This window comes from Tenrec ecaudatus, chromosome 7, assembly GCF_050624435.1.
Source record: "Tenrec ecaudatus isolate mTenEca1 chromosome 7, mTenEca1.hap1, whole genome shotgun sequence".
NCBI classification, from domain to species: Eukaryota; Metazoa; Chordata; class Mammalia; order Afrosoricida; family Tenrecidae; genus Tenrec; species Tenrec ecaudatus.
In genome coordinates this window covers 72,759,031-72,778,622 of record NC_134536.1, presented here as the reverse complement: position 1 = coordinate 72,778,622, position 19,592 = coordinate 72,759,031, and positions in this window count along the sequence as shown.

Below are 19,592 nucleotides of genomic sequence, written 5' to 3'. Positions count from 1 at the left end.
TATATGCATAAGCCTATGTCCATATCTTTATATCGTAATGTAGTTACATATGTACATGACTAGATTTATACCTCTTTAAATGTCTTTTGCCTCCTACTTCTTTTCTTTATTTCCTTTTACTTTCTTCCTATCCCACTATCATATTCGACCTTCATTTGGTTCTCAGTAATTCCTCTTGGTTACATTGCCTTGATTGAACCCCACCAGGCATTCTATGCCCTCCTCACCATCAATGTTAAATCTGTAGTTCTTCCCTTGTCCCTGGGCTTGTTGGTTTCCCCCACCCTTTCCTCCACATCCCCTTCTCCCCTGTCCCTCCAGTAGCACCGGACCCATTGTTTTCTTCCTTCTTGAGTCTGTCATCTGGTGTGCCCTCGACCTTTTTGCCAGCTGCAGTGAGAGTGGACCAAGCGAAAGTAAGCTTGGCAAGTCTAAGATGCCATCTTTCTAGTTCTTACACCTGGGCCCGCCTTTGTAGTCTGGAGTGGGATCTTTCTCCTCATTCGGCTTGAAGTCAATGATGACTAAAACCATCACACTTATTGCTTGGTAAAGTAGAGGGGCAGCGAAAAAAGGGGAAGGCCCTCAGCCAAATAGAGTGACCCAGTGGATGCCACAAGCCTGGGCAATGTTTCATTCTGTTGTGTACGGGGTCATGACAGTCCAGAACCAAACTGATGGCCCCCCACAATAGCAACGACAGCAGGGTCTTTATTTGTATCATATATATTTAGACTTTCCATGGATTTTTGCTTTTCCACAGAATCCATATAGCATTCCAAATGACTTCGCTACCTTAATCGCAACCCATCGCTGTTGGGTCAGTTCTGATCCGTAGCAGCCCTGTAGGACAGAGTAGACTTGTCCAAAGGATTCCCAAGGCTGTAAATGTTACATAAGGAGACGGCCACGTTTTTCTGGTGCGGAGCAGTTGGTGGGTTTGCATCACTGACCTTTCAGTTAGCAGCCGGAATGCTTAACCATGGCACCTCCAGGGTCTCATTCCATCTTGATAGTTCTCATTACAAGCTAATAACTTGCCCATCTGACTTAAACATCACTCTTGTCAATGGGGTGATATTTAGTCTATCCCTGAGAGACCTGAACTTTCAGATGTTTAGCCATCTGGTGTTTCTGGACACAGGAGCTGACAATCAGACTGAAACCCCTGTGTCCAATCAACCTTCCCAGAAGCCATGCATGTCCTTAACTAAAACACCTGCCAACACCGTTTCCTTGCCATGCCCACCTGATGCCTTTGTCAAATGCGTTGGTGAAGTTGGGCAGGCCACGTCTCCTAAATTGCTCTAATGTGAGCCTGTAGTGACATATACATTAAGAGTGTCAAAATGTTTCCACCACCTTTTCATGCTTCTTGTGTTCAATTATCTTTTTCTAAACTTTAGTTTAATTTTTCTTATTTATTTAGGTGAGGCCAAATGTCTAATTTCAGTTAATGGCATCTTTGCTGAGGCATTTAAAAACTAATGTTTTCCTTATAGAGGCCCTGGTGGTTCAGGGGTGAAGAATCCAGCTGCTAACCAAAAGGTCAGTGGTTCAAACCCAGCAGCCTCTCCCCAGGAGAAAGAGATGGCAGTTCGCTTCGGGAAACCCGAAGGCACTTCTACTCTGTCCTGTAAGAGCAATATGAGTCAGAATCGTCTCCATGACAATGGATTTGCTTTGTTTATCTTGGCTCCCTCTCCACCTTCGGACCTTTTTCCATACCAATATAAGCTGTGTTGTGCTGGGGCACATGGGGTCACGATGAGTCAGAACCAAGTGGGCAGCCCCCAGCAACTTCAAGTCCAGTTGCTTCATCAAGTATGCCTGACGTTCAAGAAGGAAAAACAAGGACTTCAGTTTGAGAAAGATACTAGACTCTTCTTGTATAAATTTTGAGGAAATGAGTGGGAAAGGGGGAGATAATGTCTAGAAAGTTGTGCTTAAGGACAGAAAGATCCAAATCAGAAGAGCTTAAATTCTGAACACTCAGTTGGCAGGACGCTATGAATGGCAGTGGATGCCCAAAATCCATCTGCAGAATTCCCACATGGATTAAGTCTCTGTTGAATCCCCTCCGACCTCGTCCAGGGCTGGGACTGGCTTGCTGTCAGACAGAGAGCATTGTGAAGCGGATGATGGCAGATGGAGTCAGGTTAAAATGTAACACCTTCTCATTTGGTTTTCCTTTTGACTCACTTGAAAATCGGTGATTTACAGTCTTGGGGGTCCTCCAGCACAGTTCTAACTCGGGCCTACAGAACCCTTGTGAATTGGAAACAACTTCTCGCGAGATGATTGGGATGAAGAAGTGTGAGGAGCGTGAGAGCTGGGAAAGCCCTGCGGTTGGTCGTTGTAGTGGAAAGTGTGAGGCTGCTCTCGCCTGGTTCTGGTTGACCCTATGTTCTTGGACTTCGGTCTTTGAAAGACAGAAACTGCTGCTTATCAGGATTGCATGTGTCAACGTGCAACGGGTCTCGATGACAGCTGACCAGGACATCTAGGGTTTATCTTTTCCTGGTGACGCACCTGAACCCTCCTTTCCTGAGATGTGGATGACAGTTTAATGATAACTTAAGAAATAAACCTGGCAGTTGATAGGTAACGGCCTGCGACCTCATGAGAGGCATGACTTCTGCATATTGAAACATCAAAGTGCATTTTGCTTTATGAGATATAGTGTATTCAATTACATTTGGCCTATAACGTATTTAAGCATTCATTTTAGAACATTTTCAAAGTATACCAAGTTATGAATAAGAAAAATCTCTGTCTCTCTTCCCAACATGTCGAGTTTGATGAAAATGTGTGTGTGCGTGTGTGCGCGCGTGTGTGTGCAAGATTATTTTGAAAGCATTTCCCATTTAGATGTGTGCCTTAGTTTCTAACCCTGCCTGGCCTAACACCCAACAGCCAGCCACGGGTGAAAGATCTGCAGTACACACAGGGCAGCTTTTCCAGGGCACGACAGGCCATGCACTTGATTTCCAGGGAACAATGCATGCTTCGTCATGCCCCATCCTGCGGAGTGAGAGAAAATGGACCACTTTATCACTGGGAGCATCTTCCTTTTGGATGTAAGTACTGGAGGGAAACAAATCATTAAGAGAAAAAGGCAAGGGGAGACGAGTTTTGACTGCTACACATACAAAGGGCAGAGGATGAGGGTGGACGGAGCGCTTCGCTGCGAGGAGACTCGCTCTAATTCCAAGAGCTAATGGAGCCAAGGAGCGGGCATGCCCGGATGTCAGCTGTCTGTCAGGTGGGGGAGGGGCTCCAGGCGATATAGATTCTTCAGCTAGGGGTCACTAGGCGCCCTTCGCATGCTGCAGAGAGGAATGTTCAGCAATTGAAAGCAAAAACGCCTGCCTTTCCATGTGATTTCCTGGCTTCTCTCTTTTGTGTGAGGCTCCTAATATGCCATTTACTGCATTGATTTGTCCAAATCTCACCGTTCTTATTATTTAAAAGCAGCTCAAAGGTGCTCATGGTGATTTGTGTTCATTTGCCTTCCTTGACTAAAATAACTCGCCAGATTTTTTTTTAAAACAACCACAAATAATGAGGAGATTTTGAATTACTTATTTTCACATTACAAATGTTTTGTGTCTCCTTCTAATTTACGTTTCGTGAAATCATAAATAGCCAGGGGTGGCAATAAGCTTATTTATCAGCCAACTGCTTCATCATTCGAAACCATTGGCATGAATTTCTTTTGGGTTCTTGCTGAACAAGATATTCTTTCTGAGCTCTGATATAATTCCATTCAGCTAGTTTTGCTCCTCAGAATAATTTAGTATCCTACACTTCCTATAAAAGTGATAAAGAAAGCAAGCTGAGAAAAGACCACTGAGGTTGACTTGTTACTATTGAGCTGAGAGGGGTATCTGGGAAACCCCTCCCTTTTAGGGCTATGGACATACGCACAAACACAGATTCTGTGGTCAGCAAACCTCACCCTGCATTAATCGTGCAAAATCTGTAGGCCTTAAATACGTTCTAGCTAGTGCAACTGACACTGTGAAGCTCAAACCACGGACGGCCCGAAGGATGAATACATTTGTTTGAGAAGTCCGGCCAGAATGCTCCTTAGACGTGAGGACGCTGAGGGACCATCACATGTTCTTTGAACATAGTGTCAGGAGGGGCCGGTCCCGGGAGGATGACATCATCCTTAATAAAGTAGAGAGCCAGCGAAGGGAAGAAAGATCGAAAGGAAGATGCTCAACAAGAGGGAACAGCAAGGGGTTCGAATAAAGCAATGTTTGTGAGGAGGCTGCCGGACGAGGCAGTGTTTCTTTCTGGTGTATGTATGTAGGGTTACTATGAGCTGACACCAACTTCATGGCACTAACAACAACGATGCAACGGGAGTACAATGCACAGGGTGCAGTTTTACCTCGACGTCGTGCTTAAAATGTAAGCGTCACTTCCATCAGTCTACTGCGAGAGGCCTTCGGTGGGGGACCCCTTTGCTTCCGTGGCCCAGTTCCTGACTGCTTGCCCTCTTCCCTACACCCATTAGACTTTGCAAATGAGAGGTCCCACGGCCACCTCTGTACGAAAGGCCAACAAGCCCTGGGACCGTGCCACTATTGCACGTGTCAAAATGGATTGGCAGAAGCTGTTCTTCCGCTCCCCTGGGAGGCAGCAGTTTTCCCAGGAATCCACAGGTGGTCGGAATATTCTTCCTTCCCCTTTGCCTATGAAAGTGGTAGTTAGGGTCCTTCCTAGGTAGAAGGTTAGATAAAATAGACTGTACCCATTCCTTGCATGACAACTACTTAAACTAAAGAATGATTCATTATTTTTCTGCAATTCAAGTTGAACTGAGTACTCTGCATTTTTATAAGTTAAATGTGGGTAAGGAGAAATTATTACTCTTTTCAAATATGAAGCAATCCCTGCTTGTGGTGGTGACATGGTTAATGTGCCCAGATGTACCTTTGAGTCCAATCAGAGGTGCCTCAAGAGAGGGTTGACGAGTTACCTCGATGGAGTCAGCCTTGGACACCTTACGGGGCACAGTCTACTCTGATATGTATGGAATCTCTAGGAGCTGGAATCAACTGACAACAGCTAGCTAGCCTCGTAGAGGGTTTTGCAGACGTGCCACTTGAGACGGGGTAAGTATTATGAACCCGACTAGAGATCACTGACGAGTGCTGGGAAAGAGGAAGGCGGTAACGGTAGGAGGAGGTATGATACTGAAGACAGGTTTCTAGAACTCTCCCATTGCCTTGGGCATGCGCCTAGCGCTGCTCCTGACTTGTGCTCTTACTCTGCTTCTTAGTGTGTCTTGTTTTCAGTAGAGGACTGGGGCTGTTTTATTTGATCATATCCCCTGCGTAGCTCCCCATTTCTCTGAATAGGAGTCATTGACTCCTATTGCCATGCTGGTTCAAAGTAGACTGCCCACCAGACTCAATTTAGGTAGTATTGCCCCAAAAAAACTCCAAACTCACTGCTTCTAAGTCGATTTCCAATTGAGAGGGCCCCTATAAGACAGTAGAACAGTCCCTGTGGGTTTCCAAAACTGTACATCTTTATGAAAATAGAAAGTTTCATTTTTATTCCAAAAAGCAGCTGGTGGTTTCAAACTGCTGGCCTTTCAGTTAGCAACCCCAACTGAACTACTGTACTACCAGGATTCAGATAGCATGGTAGTTGGGACGAAAGAGCGTTCCCATTTTGCTGTGTCACCTTGAGAAAGTTTCTCAACTTCTCTGGCCCTTCATCCCCTCGTTATAAAATTCCAGTGTGGTATTAACTAGCTTATCCATCTTATCAGAAAAGGATGGGGATCTGAGGGGGGGAGACCAGGGGGACATCTTCAACACCTTATAATTTGTTCAGCGGAGAACACATATTATCTTATCAGTGCTTAACCTCTTACTAGCTATATGCTCATGGTCAACTGCTTCATCTCTTTGCCTCTATGTTCTTATCTGTAAACAAGAAGAATTAATACTTCTAGATCATAATGTTGTGGCGATTGAATGAACTAGCATATATAAAGCATTTAAAGCATTGCTCTGCACTTAATAAAGACAGTAAATTTAGCAGTGATTTTAGTTTTTACTCCCTTGTAAGAATCAGTTTTAAGAAAGGTATGAAGCTGAGATACTGGAAGGTCTATAGTAAGTTATAGTTAAATTTGGCTTCATCATGAAGGTCAGACATCTTTCTTTCTGATTAATCTTGCCCGATGTTGACCTCTAAAAGGAATTAGCTTTATCATACCTCACTGCTCAGACTTCTGATTGAGTAAAGGCCTTCTTTTCTTGTGTAATGAATTCAACAGACCAGAAAAATAACCTTAATTCTCCTTCCCAAGGAGTTTTACATTTTTATGCCTGGTAATAAAGCAGTTTTGAAAATATTGACCAAAACACACTGTAAAATGGCCCATGTTCAGAGAAATTATTTTTAAGTTAAATATTTAAAATGTCAAATTCAAAATGTTATCATCCCAGGGTGACTGTTCCTAAAAAATGATGGTTTGCTTAGTGGGGTAGGGTGCAAAGGTCTGTGGAGTGAACCGAGCTTTTGGTCCGGCCTTGTTGCTGAATCATTTTTATGAAACGGACTCTCTGCTGACATTCCTTTTCTTCTCCTCTGTTTGTTTCTTGTCGCAATCTCCCCATTCCTGGATGTCTCAGATACTCCAACAATTCCTCAGACCATACACTTCCTCGGAAGTGTATTAAATTATGAAAGCGCCGTTTCTATTGAGGGATAATTAAATCATTTCACTTGAATATGTATTTGAAACAATTAGACTTTTATTGCCTTTGCCATCACTCCCAGCTTTGTGCTCCGGGATCCACCATTCTATTGGGAATCTTCCATCCTAGGAATCCTGGTCTTCAGCAGTCCATCCCAAGACCCTGCAGCACAGCATGACTCCAGGGCCCTCCCAGTTCAGGTCCAGGAGCACAGGCAGTCGGTGCATACATGGGTGTGCTCCACCACCCCGCCCCATGAATCCAAGAATCACCTCCCCAGAGAACACATGATCTGACCTACAGTTCTTCCTGAACCTATTTTTAAAAACCAAGCCATCTATCCGGAGAACATCCTGGAGAACTGGACTTACCAGCCAGCCCTCTGTTTATGAATAGAGATGAGTTAAGGAGCTTAGAGACTCAGTGTCCCCGAATCGGGGTGGAGGTGGCAATTTGGTCATGAGACTCTGGTGTCTCCTTGTCTTCACAGACAATAAAATCCCTTTCTGTTTCTCTTGCTCCCAGTGTCTGCTTTACTTCAATTGGTTAAGAAAGGAGGACCACAACCCACCATCAGTTGGATGTCAACACGATTTCATCTGTCTTACATGTATATATCTGACTGGCATTATTTTGTTATCACAGTTGGGGTGTGGGTGGGGGTCCAGAAAAATGTTAGCTCTGGAAGCCGTTAAGGTGACCATACCCACCTCATTCCAAAGTCATGGCGTTAAGTGGAATCCAGTGTATCAGGGAACACACCTAATGCACACAAGCTGTGGAGCTCGTCCCTTGGCCAGAATGTTTAAACGCTAAGTAGCAATGAATGGGGGAAATACATCAAACGGGAGTGTTAGCTGGAATAATAAAGAGTGAAGATGCTTCATATTTACACCCCAGCAAAGCAATATGAACAAATGATCCTGCCGGTCATGAGCTATTATTGAGTGAAGAACATCTTTTTAGTCCTTCTAACTAACCAAAAATAATAATAAAGTTGCTGGAGGGGTCAGGGGCAGGGGAAGAGTCTCCCTTGTCTGAGTCCTTCAGACGCAGTGTCAGGAAAACACACTGCTATGTAGCATCTGTGTAGTGGCAGAAGATATATATATATTGAGATCAAAGATAATCAAGGTACACCTGGTTATTATTTGTAAAGACTTAACAGTGAGTTTTTAATGATTAATTTATCTGCCACGTAAAGCCTTAATAGATCATGTGGAACATCAAGGGAGGAATGTGGTACTGCATTTCTAAAGCCCCTTCTATGGCTCTGAATGATAATAGGCATGGAAGCCATCATGAGTCTTGTCAGATGATGGCTCCTTTAGGAATCTCCTATGTGTTACCTTTGAGAGAGAAGGTCAAGGAAGCCACCCCCTGGGACGCCCCTGCAGGATACAAGGAACACAAGCGTAAACTGTATGGAAATAGCTAAATTATCTTTACGGAGACCTTGGTCTTTCACATGAATCAAGTCCTTCGGAACTAGTAAAACAGATAAGCACCCTGCTGGCTGAAGTGTTACTCTCCTTCTGCTTGACGCGACAGGCACTGCAGATGCAACAATAAACAGGCCGGCGTTGGTCTTCTTTAAAAAACAAGTGTCCCTCTCTGAAGACGTACAGTAGCGAGGACAATGTGTTTTCGCAGGGAGCAGACCGAGGGTGAGCGTCGCTAACTGGTCACTCTTCCTCTCAGTGACCCCTCCAAAGACCCTTCCCACAGGAATCCAATCCCGGCTGCTCTCCCAGCACATGGAGAAGGTAATACAAACCTGACGAGCCAAAGCCAAGCAAGCCAGGCCCCCATAGCTGCCATGTGCGTTTATCTGCCCCCACATCTCCGCTTCCGGAGAGTGGAGGCGGGATCAATGCCTCATCCTGACACCTAACTCATGGGGGAATTATAAATCATCAATACCAATGACTGTAAAACACTTGGTAAATAAAAATGGCTTAGAAGTTCCAATTAACAACAGAACGTAACCCTCCAGGGGTATATGAGAGAAACAACTACTGCCATAAATAAACAATGGTGAATGGAGGTTCACTTCTTATTTCAGTGCCATTAAAATGGGCCTCCTCCCCGACCTCCCATCTGAAGACTTCGCAGGGAAGTTTCTTTCCTCATCCAGGCTGTAGAATAGCATGGCTCATGAGCAAAATGATTGAGAGAAACACAAGTGAGCTCTCCCTGCTATTGTAACACAGCCAAGGACTGTTGGGTGGTGCAAATGACTAATGTGCCCCACTGCTAACCACAAGGTTGGAAGTTCAAGTTTAACCAGAGGCACCTCAGAAGAAAGTCCTAGTAGCTTACTTCTCAAAAAGCAGTCATTGAAAATCCCGGGCAGTTCTACTCTGCCATACAGGAGCGCTCCCTGGGTTCAAATGGGCTCCATGGCAACTGGGTAGTTCCTTCACCTCTAAGTCCCCACATTCCCATTTCTCCTCATGCGGGGGAGGGTGGGGAGCTCCACAACATCCAGGGCTCACCTAACATCCTGCAGTCCACTGCATGCAGACCACCACAGTTGTGTCGGAAAGAGAGTACAAAGCAAGAGGCCCAAGAAGTGACTATAGGGCATGCCCTCAGTGGGGTTTCCTTCTTGCAGGCAAAGTGAATTAGATACAGACATCACCAGGAAGTGCCCGCTAAGCCCTGTGTTGGTTACTTCCAAGATAATTCACTAGCACCTCAAGTCAATTTGGGGATAAAATTGCATCACTTCCAGTTACGTGTACAGAAGCAGGAGCTCAGGGAGCAGTTGTAGGTGACCACATGACAATTAATAATGATGGAACACTTACGGCTGAGCGGGCATTATTCGGAGTACTTCATAAATATCAATCCATTACTCGTCAGAACAGGTGTCAAAAAGTAAGTACTGTTTTTATTCTTCTTTTAATACTTGAAGAACACCAAAAAACCAAACTCACTGCCGTCAAGTCAATGCTGAATCATAGTGACCCTCTGTGGCAGGGCTGCCAAACTGGCAGCTCGCTGGCTGCATGCGGCACCCCAGCTAAATTATTGTGGCCCACGATGCTCTGAAATAAAATGAAAATAGAAAAAAATTGCTATGAAGAAAATAGCATGTAGGGGAGATCGAGGCAATACCACACACACAATTCCCTTGTTACATTTTACTTCAGAGCATCCTGGGCCAAAAAAAATTACCTTGGGGGCTGCATGCGTCCCACGGGCCACCAATTCGACAGCCCTGCTCTATGGATTTCTAAGGCTGTGACCGTTCACAGTGGTTTTGAACCGCTGGCCACGAGGACCGCAGCCCAGCGTGTAACCTGGCGGTGTGGACCCAGACAGAGAGAGCCTCATCTAACTCGCCCAAGTGGGCAGAGAGCTGCAACCGCAGCAGGTCGATCCTGGAATCCATGCAATTAACCGTTTCTTAAGCCTAGAGAAAGAGCCTGAGCTCCTAGCCCCTCATCTAGTATCTAGGAGTTCTCAACCTGAGGGTCAAGGCCCCTTTGGGGGTCTAACTACCTGTTCAAAGGGGTTGCCTAAGACCATGGGAAAACATATTTCCAATGGTCTTAGGAACCGACACACCGCTCCTCTATTGGTCTCCAGGCGGGTCCGCCCACATGCAGGTTTGCCCACATACAGGTACCGGGCGTGAAGACTGTTACCCATGCTACACCATGCTTCAAGACAAGATTTCACTTATTTGTCATTAGAAATACATATTTCACAATATATAATAACATATTGTTTTTGTGATTCATCATTTTGTTTTCATGAAGTTCCATTTGTAACAATGAAAATACATACTGCATGTCAGATATTTACAAGACAATTCATCACAGTAGCAACATGACAGTGATGAAGGAGCAACGGAAATAATGTGATGGTTGGGGAGTCACCACCACATGAGGAGCTGTATGAGAGGGTCACTGCGTTAGGAAGGTTGAGAACCACTGCTCTAGGGTCTTGGCTTGACTATAATGTTTTCAAACTAAATGAGATAATGCTTTCAGGCGCTCACAGGGCTGGCAAATACAGTCAGACAAACAAAGATGGGTTGGTGGGAGTCATAGCAATGTGTAAAATCATCGGGAAAGAAATGTGGGAGCATTTCCTTCTGACTGGGCCTTTAGAAAAGCTACTAAAGAGATAATGAGCGGTAGTTTCTGTTTCTTTAGAAAGCATAGTTACATGTGCCCCTGTTTTAGCGCAAGCAACCTGTAACAATCATTCTAAGTGTGCACAGCAGGTCCACAAGGCTTCGTTTTGAATATAAAATCAAATGTAATTAACCCTACCCTTAGCAAGACACAAACTTTCAGAGCTTGACCAGAACCCGGGGGCCAGTCCTGGATGCCCTCTGGGCATCTTCATAGAGAAGAAGGTCTTTAGCTGCATAGTGGGTTTGACTGAAGCGCCGATCAACACAGAGGGCTGGATATGCAGAGGCCCTGAGTTCCCTGCCCTGGTGAAATGTGGAAAGGGGTCATGTTTGCGCTGGCCTGCAGGTACTGTCCCTGAAGTCACCATCACCTCCAAATCACTGCCCATCGCCCACCGTGAGACAGACCCTGCTCCAGTGCCAGGAGAACAAGTTTGGGGAGACAAGTTTGTGGTGGGAGGAGGGGAGACTCAGGCAGTCTCTTCAGCTTCTGCTTGATCCCTGATCTCCTACTAGGGAGGTGGTCACCTCCAAGAGGAAGGAAATGCCCCGCCCTACTCTGCCCTCAGACCAGCGGTGATGCCTGTCTTGTCCTGCTCGGTCCAACACCTCCTGAGGAAGTTTCCCAAGCCATGAAACACACCACTCTGTGCTGACTTTCTATCCTGACAGGTTTTTAAAGGCACGGCACGTGCACACAATGAAAGACAATGGTGTCGATTTTTGGGCTTGGAAATATCGTCACTGTGTATTATTGAGTGAATAAAACAGGTTATGAAGGAGTGTGCATAAAGTCAAATTTCATAAATAATTACATTCATATAAAAAAGGAAAGCTATATATCTGGATACTTATAGTTTATCAAGATATTTATAATGGAAGAACAGTGGGAGATATTTTTCTTGTACTTATCTGTAGTCTCGACTAAAGCACTACTCTTTATTTACTTAAAAATCATTACTTAATGTTTTCTTCAGAAAATGGATGATTCTGGATTTGGTAGTACTGATAATAGTTATCATCGCTCTTACTGCTTTTTTAAAAAATGTTGATTTGATGGGAGTATTTCAGTTCGGGAGACAAGTTGTAGTATGTCAGAGAGAGAAGTACATGGATGATTTGGCTTTTCCAGCTTTTTTATGATGGTCAAAGTCAGGTGTGAAATGGTTATTGTCACTTGGCATGTCCTCAGAATTCAGATTGCCTTCCTTCTCTGCTCAAGCAGGGCTTTCTAGCCCCACAAAACGTTAAATGTTTCAGAAACTCACAGCGGGAGTTCTTCCCTGTCCTACAAAGTCTCTATGAGTCTGAATTGACTCAATGACATTGAGTTTGGTTTTCTGTTACTTACCTAATTAAATTTCATAATTGGTCCAAATAGACATTAATCACTAGTAGAAGAAGGAAAACAAATAGTGCTTGGTCCGGGTCATTGGGAGGGGGTGGTGTTAGCACTAGCCTTCAGGTCAATTCTGACTCGTGATGGCTCCATGTGTGTCAGAGCAGGACTGTCCTCCGGAGGGTTTGCAATGACCGATTGTTCAGAAATGGAGCAGCAGGTCTTTCCCCAGGGGTGCTGCTGGGTGGCACGAGACCTCTGACCTTTCAGTTGACAGCCCATTGGGCTAGCGGCTCCACCCAGAGACAACAGTGCTGAGTTATTGTTGTATGACATCAAGCGGACTCCAACCCAAAGCAACCCTCCCTGTACTGCAGAGCAGAGGAGCTGCAGAGGGTTTCCTTAGTCATAATCCTTACCGGAACATAGTGCCAGGTATTTTCTACCGAGGAGCTACTGGAGCTGGTTTTGAACTGCCAAACTTTGGTTAGCAGCCAGTGATTAACCACTGCGCCACCAGATAATATTAAGTAGTATAAAACAGACTTCTGTTCTGCATGACTTCTCAGAGCATTCATTATGGACTCCTTTTGTGGTCCAAGGGCTCAGAGGGCCTGTGATCAGTGGAACACACTTAGAGCCATTCTGTGCTAAGAGAAAATCAAATTCACTGTCATCAAGTGCATTCTGATGCATAGCAACCCCAGATGACAGAGAAACGTTGTGTCTGTGAGTTTCTGAGGCTGTAAGGCTACAGGAGGAGAACGCCTTGCCTATGGTGGCTTCACATTGCTAACCAAAAGCCAAGTGCATAGTCCGTATTCCACCATGGCTCCTAACACAGTACTCTGTGTTGCCCTAAGGTAGCACTCTGCAAACACCTCTCAACACAAATCTGTCCACCTCAGGAGAACTGTAAAATGGCCTGATCACTACAAGCCTATTATTTTTACCAGTAACAATCACTAATTTAAAAAAACAAACAAAAAAACGTGACTCTGGTGATGACATGAAGTCAGTTCCTCCAGTCTGCCTTATCACAAGCACCAAAGAGTTTCAGATTAGCAAAGAAATGTCTGAACATCAACCCAAATCTGCAGAATTACTCGCAAGTCAATGGACCTAGTCTGTAAACAACATAAAATGCGCACCTGTCGCTGCCACTCATCTCAGTGATCACAGTTTCTAAATTTACACACCATGAAAAGCTTTCTTCGTGTTCATATGCTGTGAAAATTGAAAGAAAAACTTCAAGTTAATTACCCTTTTTTAACAGAGCAATTGAAATTTATCGCATGCCGGGACTTTATTCACATGCCATAAAGCTTCTGGAAAGGCAGGCATAGAACACGAATGAGGAAAATGACTCATACTCTCACATGTCCTCCTGAAACAAATGGACCGGCCATCATGGCAAGCCTTGGTCTGACAACTTGGGATTCCATCTCTCTTCCCAAATCTAGCTTTTGCAGACTCTCAGAAGTAGATGTGGGCCAAAATTTGTCTAGATTTCCTTGGAAATCCTCCCCCTGAATCTCTATGACTTGGTGACTTTTAGAATTGGAACTGTTTTCAGACCGTTCCGTGCTAGTTTAAGCTCACCCCTCAGAAGTAGACGGATACCAGCTGAACCAAATCGCAGGCTCTATCTGGCGGAGGGTGGGGGAACCCCTGGGACTGAGTCTCTTCTTTATCTCTTGGTAGTATCATGTTATTTCACACTGAAATAAGCTGATTAGTATGTAGAAAAGCAACAGTCCCTTGATTTCCACAAATGTGTTTTGATTTTTTATTCTGGGCTTGGAGTTCCTTCCTGCATATGTTGAACTGCCACCCCTTCCACCAGAGGTACATTTCCTGGGTCCAAGGGGGAGGTGGTGGGGGGGGGTGGGGTAGTGCTCTCCCCTACAATCTTGCTTGTATTTGCATATGAAAAGGAAGCAATGCTTTTGAAGTAATTAGTCATCTGAGATTCTGCACCATGAAGAAACATTTTGCTTGTGGATAGTCATGGGGAGAAAAATCCATATGAACAATGAATACAGTATTGATGTGTTGGGGAATGAGGAGCCTGGAGGACTTAGCACATCATGTTGCATTTCATCCAAACAATGGTACAATATTGCCACTTTCTTACAAATAATAGCTACAATGCAGAACAGCACAAAGCTATTTTTTCACAATTTAAATTTCTTAGATTAATCCTGTGACTTTAAAAAGCCCTTGCTTTTTGACCTGGTATTTTCATGCCATATTGAAGAAATTCATTATCAATATGTATTGATTTGATCACTAATTGCATTAATTTTGCTTTAGAAATGAGAAAAGCTCTAATGAGAATGTGAAGTCACTTCAAGATATGACATTATGGGTGGACTAATTTATCTGGACTCTGTGCATGAGATTATTTCATTATGGGCCATCAATTACCATACAAACGGATGAGATAAATAGCTTATTTTTGGAGCAGATTTACATTTATGAATTCTTCTATAAATTTCAAGGGCTTAAGTTAATTTATGTCCTACGGCCATATTTAATATACAAATAGCTCAATTGCGAATGCATGATCTGCATAACCCTTATCCTGGTCTTTCATATGATATTGTGATCATTTTAAACAATCACTGCTACATTTGTTATTTTTGTTCCTACTGCCTTTAATCTCTCAAAGAAGAATGTGAAATGAATCGTTTTGTTAAAATTTTCCATACACCAAGCAATTGGTGTAATAAAACCAAGAGGCCAAGATTTGGTCTGCTGTTCAAGATTGATACAAGGGGAGGAATATGAAATAGTCAAGCTGATTTTGAAATTGAGTGCAGATGTTAACTAACATCCCAAGAAACAAGAGACCATAGAGGCTTTTAAATTCTGAGTATATTTCTGCTGTTTTTAGCAACCTATCTGTTCAACTGAATTAACTGAAGATTCCAGAAAAGCTCTACTGTGAGATTCTACTTAATTTGAGCCTTAGGAATAGAAGGGGGTGGGGAGTACTGTGGAAACACGGGGGAAATGGTAGAGGGGTGCTGTGGAAACTGGGGGAAATATTAGAGGAGTGCTGTGGAATACGGGGGAATATACTGTGGAATACGGGGGAAGTGTTACAGGAGTACTGTGGAATATAGGGGGAATGTTAGGGGAGTATCGTGGAATACGGAGGAAAATGCTACAGTACTGTGGAATATAGGGGAATTATTATAGGAGTATTGTGGAATACCAGGGGGGAATGTTAGGGGAGTACTGTGGAATACGGGGGAATGTTAGGGGAGTACTGTGGAATATGGGGGTGGGAATGTTAGAGGAGTACTGTGGAATACAGTGGGAATGTTAGGGGAGTACTGTGGAATACCAGGGGGGAATGTTAGGGGAGTACTGTGGAATACAGGGGGGGGATGTTAGGGGAGTACTGTGGAATACAGGGGGGGAATGTTAGGGGAGTACTGTGGAATACGGGGGAATGTTAGGGCAGTACTGTGGAATACGGGGGAATGTTAGGGGAGTACTGTGGAATATGGGGGTGGGAATGTTAGAGGAGTACTGTGGAATACAGTGGGAATGTTAGAGGAGTACTGTGGAATACCAGGGGGGAATGTTAGGGGAGTACTGTGGAATACAGTGGGAATGTTAGAGGAGTACTGTGGAATACGGTGGGGGGGAATGTTAGGGGAGTACTGTGGAATACAGTGGGAATGTTAGAGGAGTACTGTGGAATACGGTGGGGGGGAATGTTAGGGGAGTACTGTGGAATACAGTGGGAATGTTAGAGGAGTACTGTGGAATACGGTGGGGGGGAATGTTAGGGGAGTACTGTGGAATACCAGGGGGGAATGTTAGGGGAGTACTGTGGAATACAGTGGGAATGTTAGAGGAGTACTGTGGAATACGGTGGGAATGTTAGGGGAGTACTGTGGAATACCAGGGGGGAATGTTATAGGAGTACTGTGGAATACGGGGGGAATGTTAGGGGAGTACTGTGGAATACGGGAGAAATGTTATAGGAGTACTGTGGAATACGGAGTGAAATGTTACAGGAGTACTGTGGAATACGGGGAGAAATGTGCTTAGAGGCAAAAGTGGTGAGAAATTCTAAGATAATGTTTAGAAATCAGGGGTAGCTTGAAAAATCAATAACTGAAAACAAAAACCCTTCTAAGCTTGGACATAAATGTTTGAAAGCTTAGAGAATTCTCAAAATCATTTTCTATTTATTCACATTATACCTCACGCAGCCCCACAAAGTTTTGAGGGAGTGTTGGTAATGAAGAAGCTACTACTTTCTGGCCATGCAGTATTTAGTGATCACACTGTGGACATAGCTCTGGCTCTTTTGCTACAATGATCACTCCTGTTGTATATTTATACACTGGAAAACCTTATAAATAGTTCAAGGGTTGAATTTCGTTCTTCATGATCTTATTAACTTGCATTATAAAATCTGATGACATGATACGCAAAACCCAATGAATTTGTGAACATCTCACATGTCCAAAATAAAGTGGATATAATAAACCAGAGCTGTGTGAGAGGCTGTCAGATTTGAAGGCATTCCCAGTGGCCAGTTAGCATGTGGAGTAAGAGGTGATGGATATTGCAATAAATGGAGTCACCCAAAGCTTTTGCTTTCTCGGTGCTTATAAAAGCTCTGTTTACACTATTCTGCAGTCTAGTAAGTATGCAACAGCATGATGAAAGAGTTTGAAATATTGTGAGGATTACGAAAATGTGACGCCGAGAGAGGAAGTGTGCACGTGATCTTGGAGTAATGTCATAGAAAGACTTGGATAGCCACGCAGGGTTACTGCAAATTTTCCATTTGTTTAATAGTAATAATAATAAAAGCAGTATCTGCAAAGCCCAATAAAGGGAAACACAATCAAAGGAGGTATGCATGCATTTGCATATTAAAATGGTCATAGTAGAGAAATTAGTTTAAGCCCTTGAAATGTATAGAATTCATAAATGTAAATCTATACTCAAATTGTGGCCTTGAATCAGCATGTGGAAACCCCAAGCCCCAAGGCCAACTGACCGAGTCAGACTCTCAATTGAAACAGATCTGAAGTGCCTACCAATCTAGTCCATCATCATCTTCTTACAGACATGACCATGAAGGCAAGGTGGCAAAATATAACTCATATGTCTCGAAAGCTCACAGCATATGTGCCCCTGAGAGAGCAGCCATGCATTAGCTCTAAAGCAGGTCATCTGGGTGCTTGTTGGGGCGGCCTGACTTCCCAGCCAGCTTTGGGCATCACTGGTCATAAAGAACAACGTGCGAGAATGGTGATGAAAGAAAGCTAGAGTAGCACATTCCCAAAGCAATCATTGTGAATTTCTGTTCCTCAGAACGATTTAATTCATCCAGCCCACGCACAACCACTAATATACATCCATTTTTCTTGCCTTCTAAATAAATCAATTAGCTAAATAGTATACCCTCAAGTTATCTATTCCCCAGGGGGAAAAAGTGTAAAAGTCAAGTCTTATATATTTTGAAATATTTTGCCACGTATGAATTAAATAATAAGAGGAGGCAATCAGTGGAGGAACTTTTATACATACAGCTGTGGATGTACAAGGCAAGTAAACAGTGACCCACTATAGACACAGCTGAGGGCACTTAATTAGTGACAATTATAACAGTGTTCTAAGCTTCCTGATAGACTCATTTAAGTAAATACAATGGCAAGAAAATGCACAAGCCCTTTAACTTGCCAGAGAACGATGAAAGTGGTGGATTCTTCTGTTTAAGCGAAAACAGCTTTTTTCAACTGGATTTATTAAGAGGGACTAGATTAAATATTTAGTAAAATGTTGTATCGCCAGCAACTAACACATTATCCATATCAGGTATTTAGTGTTAGATGAACATTTATAGCCTTAAAAACCTAGCAATACATCTTGAGACATACTCCCCAATTCAATATTGTACATTAACCTCTAAGAGAATAAGTCACGTGGGTGCTTTACTAATTAAGCATGTTAACTAAGCCTGGTGTCCACGAAATGTTTCTCCTGGAACACTATCACCTTGATGTAAATGGTGCCTAAGGAAGGATGAGTTAATTCTGGTTCATTGGAATATGATCACATCGAAAGATTAAAACAATGTAAACATGCTTCCACTTGTTCAGGACTCATGCCATTTTACTGATAAAATTATGGACAAACATTTTGTAGTATCCAAACAATTTGCATTTCAGCAAAAAACATTTTGCTAGGGAATAGGGCCCTCAGATTCACGAGTTTTATGGAAGAAATGTCAAACGTTAGACCAAGAAGATATTTAATCCCTTGATGGTGAAAACAATGAAGTGCTGTGTTTCCACTCAAGGGGTTGACCTTCCAAACTCACCAGAGGCACCTTCGATAAGGCTACAGCCTCTACTCTGCACCCACGGGGTCTTCAGGAGCTGGAGTTTACTCAACCACAGCTGACAAAGACAACAGCATATACAGACCCAGCGTTAGTACATATTTTAAATACAAAAAGATGATAAATATACAATAGGACAGTAATTATGATATATTTAGACAGCCAAAGAAAACCTGCCAAATAAAAACCAATATATTTCTCTATAAATCATTGTATTGGGGGGCCCTGACAGCTCTTATAATGATCCATATTGAAAATAACTTTATAAATATACATCTAATCTCCAACGGCAGCACCTCACAGCAAAAAAAAAAAAACTTATTTTTCACAAATGCATATACTGTAAAGCATTCCAGAAACCTGGGTCCTTATCAATCCAAAGATATTTGCTCTCCCGTCATTAGCAGGGTCCTTGATTATCTTCGTGTGGAAAGAGGGCTTGACATTGGTTGAGAGAATGAGACTCCCTTTTTCTAGTACTCGGGTGCACATTGCTAAGTCATTTCATAAGACAATAACCAAGCACAATATGGGAGGTACTCTTAGCTGCGCCATCTTGAACAAGCCATTAATTTTTATGCCTCATTTCCCTCATCTCTGAAGAGGAGATAATAGCAGTGGCCAACTTTATCAGGTTGTGTGGCATAAATGAAAACATAATCTAAATAGGGTTATCATCGTCATCATCGCTGCTGATAAAGGGCAACCAGTGGCTCCAGGTCTGCTTTGGAGACGACTCGCACGACTAGCCGAGCAGATCCTTTCCTTTGGCGAACATTGGGCCGACCTGAATGCTAACTCTTCTATCGTCCACAGATCTCTTCTGAGCATCGAGTGGCGACTTGGCGGTGCAAGAATAAGACATTGTCTCTGCTCTCAGAAAGCCTGTCAAGAAGCAGGGCACGGGAATAACTGACCCTGGCAGAGCAAAGGCAAACAAACCATCCCGTGCACCTGGCATCCAAGACCAGCACTGTTCGTGGTACA